The sequence below is a fragment of the Sceloporus undulatus genome, chromosome 3 (genome assembly GCF_019175285.1).
Source record: "Sceloporus undulatus isolate JIND9_A2432 ecotype Alabama chromosome 3, SceUnd_v1.1, whole genome shotgun sequence".
Classification (NCBI taxonomy): domain Eukaryota; kingdom Metazoa; phylum Chordata; class Lepidosauria; order Squamata; family Phrynosomatidae; genus Sceloporus; species Sceloporus undulatus.
In genome coordinates this window covers 269355251-269363381 of record NC_056524.1, presented here as the reverse complement: position 1 = coordinate 269363381, position 8131 = coordinate 269355251, and the positions used below count along the sequence as shown (strand labels likewise).

Genomic DNA, 8131 nt, shown 5'->3' with positions numbered 1-8131 from the left:
AGACATTGACAGAGATCCTCCCACATGTGGAATTAATGCATTGATTGCACTATGCAACCCTTGTGTTGTGTGGCAAGGTTGCACAACAGAATACACTCCCAAATGTGCAACCAAATGCACAGCTGAATGGAACTCATTGGACATCTGCCTACACACGTGCATCTCCATTTCCACAATTTTCAATTGAATGTAGATATTCACCATTGTTTCAACATGTCCAGCAACTTCCACAGGGGAATTTATACATGCCTAAGACACCAACTAGGCTCTAGCTATTGCAATACATGTGGAGTGTCCCTTATCCAAAATGTGTGGGACCAGAAGTGTTTTGGTTTTCAGTGTACTTCAAATTTTGGAATATTTGCATAAGCATAATGAGATATCTTGGAGATGGGACCCACGTCTAAACATGAAATTCATGCATGTGTCATATACACCTTATACACCTTGTACACATAGCCTGAAAATAATTTTACGCACAATATTTTAAAATATTTGTGCATGAATTAATGTTTGTGTACACTGCACTGTCAGAAAGCAAATGTGTCACTATCTCAGCCACCCATGTGTACAGTTTTAAATTTTGGAGTATTTTGGAGCTGAGAAGGTGTGACTTGCCCAAAGGCAGCCAGTGGGTTTCAAAGCCAAGCAGGGAATCAAATCTGTCTCCAGTCTCCTATTACAACACTCAGATCAGTGGAAGCTGGGAGAAGTTAAAAACAAAAGGAGAAAGAGTCAGGAAATGTGGTAAGTTGAGCCAATGATGAAACACAAGCAAAGCGCACAGGTTAGTTGCAGTTGCATCATAAGAACGGTGGGAAAGTCATGGTGGGTCAAACCCTATCTAGTTTGTTTCCCATGGTGACATATCTCTCAACGTTTTACAGATGAAGGTGGGATACAATCGGTCTTCCAGATCTCCAGATTCTGCATCTATGGATTCAACCATCCATGGCTTGTGATTTTTTTAAATATCCAAAAAGCAGCCCTTGATTTTACTATGTTATGTAAGGGACTCCATTTTGCTATACCATGCCATTGTATAAAATAGGACTTGAGCATATCCACAGATTTTTGTATCCATGGAGGATACTGGTGACCCATTGTACTTGCAACTTCAGAGTGTAATAAAGATGCAAATATTATTAATGGGGAATAACACACAAGCTAGGAGAGGCGGAAGAAGTTTGCTTTTCCCTGAGCTTACTGGAAAATGTAACATGTATCATCCTCTCTATCTATCCATGTATCACTTTATTTATACCCCATTTTCTCCCAGGCTGGGATTCAAGGTGCGTTACAAAAAACAGACAGTACAATGCAACACTTTTCCTCTACCACATCTGAATTAACTCATTGCAAACTATTTTTGAATTCAGTTTGCACCAGATGAACTTGGCTGAGGACAAAGGGAAAACATGGGATGAGGAAAGAGAAACTGGGATGTGAAGTTGACAGCTTTCATGGCCAGCATCCATAGTTTTTTTGTGGGTGTTTTGGGGCTAAGTGGCCATGTTCTAGAAGAGTTTATTTCTGGCGTTTCATCTGCATCTGTGGCTGGCATCTTCAGAGAAACATACATGCAGCTCCTTTGGTATTTCCTTTCGCACAAAAAGAAAGCGAGAGATAGAGAAGAGAGTTGTTACTGACTTCCATAAATGCAAAATTACTGCCCTGTGAAATTCACAATAAACCTTTGCAAATTCTTCTGCAATACTTTGAAAGCAGTCAGCAGTTCATTCTCCTCTGGAACTGATGACAGCTCCCTTATTAGCTTGTTTCCTCTGTACTTCGTAAACCAGCAATGCTCCTGATTGCTTTCTTTTCCCAAATGATTTTTATTTGAAGAAAACATAATGATTCCCCATTTGTGTACAGCTTAACAGGTTTAATTGTACCGCACACTCTTTCCAGTTCTTGATGAACCTCCAGTGTGCAAATATTTCATCTTTTGAGCTGTCCCCCCCCCCCATATTTACCTGGTTTCAGCCGTTCTTTCTCTGTCTGGAACAGTTAGACCTGTTGCTCTCTTTTCTTGTGAAGATAAGAGGCAGGCTCATTGCAAAACCATCTTCTGTTTTTTTTTAATGTTTCTCATATTGTCACCCAAGATAATTCAGAAGAAACGTAATTTGGAAAAACTCATCAAGGCTGCTATTTATGTTCTAAATTACATCTCCAGTCTGCAACAGCAAATTATCTAAGTAGAAGTGTTTCCTTTTTGCAATCATTTGCAAATTCATCATTTTAATATGGGGGGAGGCACAATCAACATGTATTTGTAGGTCCCATTTCACTTTCTCAGTATTTCATGTTTTCAAGGGGGAGCATAAAGAAGAATAGAAAAAGATTGCTACAAGAGTTTGCTATATATAATTTTATCATGGCAGATATCTATCAGGGAATTGTTACTTAAAAGGAGCTTTTTTAATGCTTTCTGGCAATGTCACACACTATTGTCTGTGGTAATAATGTCTTTCTTCTGCAAGACATTGAAATCACTTCCTAGTCCAAGTTGTCCTTTAGATTTTTCTTTATCTTTCATTGAAGGTACCGCACATAAAGTGGTGTCAAACGTCATTATGTCTACAGTGTAAATGCACCCATAATCTTGTTTCCCTTTGTCCAGTTTTCCAGAAATGCAGCTTTCTGGGGCTTTCACACAGCACACACACACCTTGATTTAAAAAGACTGAAGCAATCTGTCCCATTTGCCTCTTGCTGGAGAGATGCCTATGTCCCATAAGAGTTGAAACAATCTGCTTTTTCTGGGCAGAAGCAGAGCAGAGGAGGTTCCCATTTCAATAGCTGTCATCTCAGAGGAAGCAATGAGCAGTTTTCGTAATTTTCTTCCTGCTGAGAGAAAGACATGAAAAAACACAGAGATTTCAAATAATATTTGCAATTTTGGGACTTCTTCTGCACAAAATTCAGATATAGTTGCCATGCACAGAGCACAGTATTTTCTGCACAGGAAACAACATTTTCTATGCAGAAAATGATATCTCTACGTAGGAATATATATTTTTGCACAGAAAAAAGATGGTCTTTGCACATTCAAAAATGCTGTCTTCAGTGCAAATCAACCATGTCCAAATTTTGCATCGAATGTTCCCAACTGCAGCATTTTCAGCACAAAGAGCAGCCTTTTCTGTGACAAAAATATTGTGCAGTGCACAGAAAATACTGCTTTCTCAGCAGATATCTATCTATATCTTTGTATAAATATATTATGTTTATTTGCACCCACTTCACCCCAAAACTGGGACTCAGAGTGGCTTACAATTTAAAAGATCAGCACAGAACAGCTATATAGCTATATAAATTGATTGATTTGTAATGAAAAATATAATGATACACATTTTGAATGTCAAATAATTTTGACAAACAATTATTGAAAGCAACAATGAAGAGATTACATTTAAAAACAGACACTGTCTCTAGCAGATGGTGGCTGTGAACAGTGACTTTAAATTTCCCACAATGCTCTGGGTCAACCAGGGTAGAAGGGCATGCTGGGAAATTAAACATACACCTCTCTAAAGTAGATTTTAGGAGAGCCAGTATGGCATAGTGGTTTCAACGTTGGAATATGACTCTGGAGAGCAGGGTTTGAGTCCCCCAATAGGCCATGGAAACCCACTGGGCAATCCTGGGCAAGTCACACTCTCTCAGCCTCAGAGGAAGGCCATGGCAAACCCCCTCCAAACAAATCTTGTCAAGAAAACCCCACAATGGGTTAGCCACAGGGTCACCATAAGGCAGAAATAATTTGAAGAATACACCTACAACAAATGTAGATTTTAACAGCAATAATCCCCCCCCCCCAATCCAGGAATATCACTGACCCAAATTTAGTAACTATAGGGACAAAAAATGGATTCTGACTACTAGAGAGAGATAGTTAGGGCTTATGTAAACATAGTCAGAATATGACTCTGAAGTAGGAATTAGACAGCCCCATTGCATAAATGAAGTCAAAGATCAGGTAGGACTTAGATGTTATGAAATTTTTCACAGCTGAAAAGTTAGTCATTGCATGTGCTGATTTGCAAACTTTAACATCGCTTGGTCTTAACATATCAAGCTGGGCTCCTTTGCACACTTACATGACAGCAAGCCCCATCCAACAGCATAAGAGGTAGTGATGAATTCACATGGCTAGGATTACCTGGTGTACCTGCATCCACATGATGGAAGTTTTGAGATCTTGCTTCTGTAAAGGGGGACACAGAACAGAAGGGGCCAAATAGATTTGTCACAAAAAAAGAAAGAAAGAGTGCAGGTTGGACTCTGGAGAATGGTATTTTAAGGTCTGCTCATGCCAGCTTTGCAAAGATTTTAATTCTTCAACTTGAAATCATTTTGCAACACTTGTGTTGCAGATCAATCTCAGACTTCACTTATCAGAAGTGAAATCAAAGGTCAGTCAGCATGCAAATGTTATGTAAGGATTCCTCCATGTGCAAGAGAGAGAGAGATGTTTCCCTTTATCTTTCAGAGAGAACATTGCTGCAACATTTTTACACCATATTACGGAAACCGTATTTGTTGGTCTACAAACACTGTGACATCAAATGTGTTATGCAACATACCAAGACATCCCATTGTTGTTTATGTAAGTGTCAGTGATGACTGACAACAGCTTGTTCCTACACATATTTACTACCAGGGATGATCTTCCCCTGTCTTCTCTGGAAGGGATTGCACAACAGATTGCAGAAGTACTGTAACTGCACAATCACATACGATTTACACAGAACTGCTCTTGACTGGGAGGAAGGTCTCACTCTGATCCAGAGTGGGGCCAGATTATCAATGGTTCCATTGGCACAACTGACCCAGGCCTCTCACCAGCTAGGAGCCCAGGGCTGAAGGAAAGAAAACAAAATGTGTGTTTGTTCCATTTATATGCTGCCTTTCTCCCTGTGTGGGACCCAAGGCAGCTCATAAAGTTTGAACATGATCTGCTAAAATCTAGAAACAAAAGTTAAAACACAATGTAATAATCATCCATATAGTTTAAGAAGTACAGTGTGCCCTTGGCTTACGTGGGGGATCCGTTCCAGCCACGTGGGCACATGCACGCAGCCGCGCGGCAGCATAGTGGCACGGCAGCGTGCGCATGCCACGGGCACGTGCCCCATTCATTTGAATGGGACATGCTGCCTCTTGCGCCCCATGCACTCCCGCATAAGCTCAAAGCTGCGTATAGCACGCCTGCATATAACGTGGATGCACTGTATACAGTGGGTCCTTGGAAGTATACAGTGGATTTTGAAATCTGAAACAGTCCGAAATCCAAAACTTTTTGCATTACATACCTGTACCTTATTTGTAAGGTTGGAGATGTGGCTGGACAGAGATGCAAGGATCTGTGAAATGGTGGGAGGCATGGATTTGTGCCAGGCACTACATTTGCATTTTCTCCAATTCACAAATCCTCAGTCTCTCTCCAACCTTTTTATGTCTCGTTATGCAAAGACATACCCATGCTAGTCTGGAAAATCAGTATACAAAGAAATATTGTATCACCTCTTAGACTAACTGAAAGAAAGAAGCTGGGAGCATGAACTTTTGTAGGTTTGAGTCTACTTCCTCAGATGCATGGAAGCAGACCCAAGTCTGAATGCTCATAGAATCATAGAGTTGGAACTGGGGCTCATGGGCCATCTCCTGCTCTGTGAGGATCTCCAGCTAAACTATCTCTATAAGATAGATTTTCACCCTCTTTTTTGAAAACGTCCATAGAAGCAGAGTCTACCATCTCTCTAGTCAATTGGTTCCATTGTCAAACTGCTTTTACTGTCAAAAAGTTCCTTCTTGTGTTCAGTCTAAATTGTGGAGGTTGTTGTTGTGTGCTTTCAAATCGTCCCTGACTTATGGTGAACCTAAGGCGAACCTATCATGGGATTTTCTTAGAAAGATTTGTTCAGATGAGGTTCGCCATTGCCTACCCCTGAGGCTGACAGCAAGTGACTTGCCCAAAGTCACCCAGTGGGTTTCATGGCCAAGCAGGGAATTGAACCCTGGTCTCCAGAGTAATACTGTATATACTCAACTGTATATAGTTAAGAAACATATGCCCAAAAATTGCCCCTAAAATCATGGGTCTATTTATATATGGGTCAAAACAGTAATGAAGTTCAGAAAGATCCTAAAAGCAGAGCCTCCATGCAATGACCCAATGTCCCTTCTTAGTCCAATGGGAAACCCTTCTCTTCTGTCCTTCTTTCTCCCTCTGCATCGTCCCTGCCCAACAAGGACTACATATCCCTCCAGTTCCTCCCTTCTCAATCCGATGTGAAAACCTTCTCCTACTCTAAGTTTTACTCTCAATTTATTCATGGGTCATATCATAATCCATGATTTTGATCCTAAAATCTTCCCTCAACTTATACACAAGGTCGACTTGTACACACATATATATGGTAGTCCAATGCTCAATCTACTCTCCCATAAATTCATTAAACCTGGTCCTATCCTTGGAGTAGTCGGCCTGCCTCTTCCTCTCTATGGCAGCCCTTGACATATTTAAAGATATATTTTTTTCCTTCGGTTAGTCTTAAAGGTGCTACCAGATTCCTTTGCATGCCCTGGACTTTATCACATGGCGTTAATCCTGTGCAGAAACAGAATTTAAATCAGGAAAAACTCACAAAAGCAGGGTCTTTTTCAGATGATGTTGAGGGGCATCCCACACAGAAAGTGGACAAATACTGGAAAAGTTGGATTGTTTTCAAATGACTTCGAGGGCACTGAGCATTAATCTGACATTAACCCGCACAGAAAGTGGACAAAATTGCTTCTTTTTTACTTTCAGGATTTTCCTGAAAGTAAAAAGTGGCCGATTTTGTCCATTTTCTGTGTGGGTTAATATCGGATTAATGCTCAATGCCCCGATGTGTCTGAAAATGATCCCGCTTTTGTGGGATTTTTCCAGGATTTAAATCCTGTTTCTGCATGGGATTTGGGCACTTAACCTCCTGTGTGATAAAGTCCTGTGTCTCATTATGTATAAGCAAATACAGAACACTTATGGTCTCAAGCATTTTGGATAAGAGATCATCAGCCTGTACTTACTTTAATCTGCATCAGACTCTGTGTTGAGCAATTTCAGTGGATGACCAGGAGAGCCAAAGTCTTCCCCAAGGGAGATTCTGATGTATGCACACACACCTGTCTAATGCCATTGCATCCTGTTCCTTCTCAACCTTCTACTTCTTTTCCAAACTACAAAGCCTCCAATGTTTCTTCATTTAGTAAATTAATGAAGAGATGGCACAGATACTACTGTAAGCAATTCTTACTCAACTGCAGATGAAACGTTACCCTAGCGGTCAGAAACCTCAATGAATCTAGAGAGAAAACAGAGTTGGTGATGAGTGTTGTATTTTGGATGCAAGAACTGCCATTATGCTTGGAGCAAAAGGGGAGGAGGGAAACAACTGAGGACACCGTTGTGGTTGTTTTTTTTTTCCTTTTGGCAAAAAATTGTTGATCAGCAGAGGCCTACCCAGCTTGCATGAGTTTTAAATCAAGGGTAAAGTCTAAACAGTTATCTGAAAAATCTTTATGGGCCTTAACCTTGGGCCAAAGCTGAAGGACAGCAAGACTAACACTAAACTAAAAGACTAATCCCAGCTGTCTGGAAATCCAGCGGCATTCCTTTCATTTCAAGGCATAGCTGATCAACTGAGCTCACATCTCCATTTCTCTCCCCCATTTCTCTTGATCTCCCAGTTGGAGTCCTTTCAACATGATAAAGGGACACATACATGTCTCCTGGATCCTACTTTTTATTTCTTTAGTGGGTGTTTATTCTGAAATTGTTTTGGTTTCCTTGGCTTCCTGCAGACATCTCTGGGTATGCATGCAGAGAGAAGGTGGGAGAAGGTGCATTTGAATAAATCCATGAAGAAATGTCCTTCTTTGTAAGATCCCTGGGAAGGAATCAAGTAGGCAGGCAGGCTTGGCTGGAGTTGGAGAGATTTGAGGAGATTGCAAGTTTTAGAGATGGAGCAGAAGTTTCACAAAAGACCAATATCTGTGCCATGAGCCTTGCCAGTTCAAGGGGCACACTGGCACTGGATGCCTTGAAAATAAGATTTTTTTGCAGAACATGTGACCT

At 40.7% G+C, this 8131-nt stretch overlaps 1 long non-coding RNA gene across 1 annotated transcript; it reads right to left on the bottom strand.

The window, feature by feature from the left end:
• Positions 1–1235: 1235 nt before the first annotated feature.
• On the bottom strand, positions 1236–7342 carry LOC121924987. Its single transcript, XR_006102776.1, has 4 exons — positions 7084–7342; positions 4110–4216; positions 2678–2856; positions 1236–1601 (listed from the first exon to the last, which is right to left on the bottom strand). It is a non-coding gene; the product is annotated as an uncharacterized LOC121924987 (long non-coding RNA).
• Positions 7343–8131: the final 789 nt, after the last annotated feature.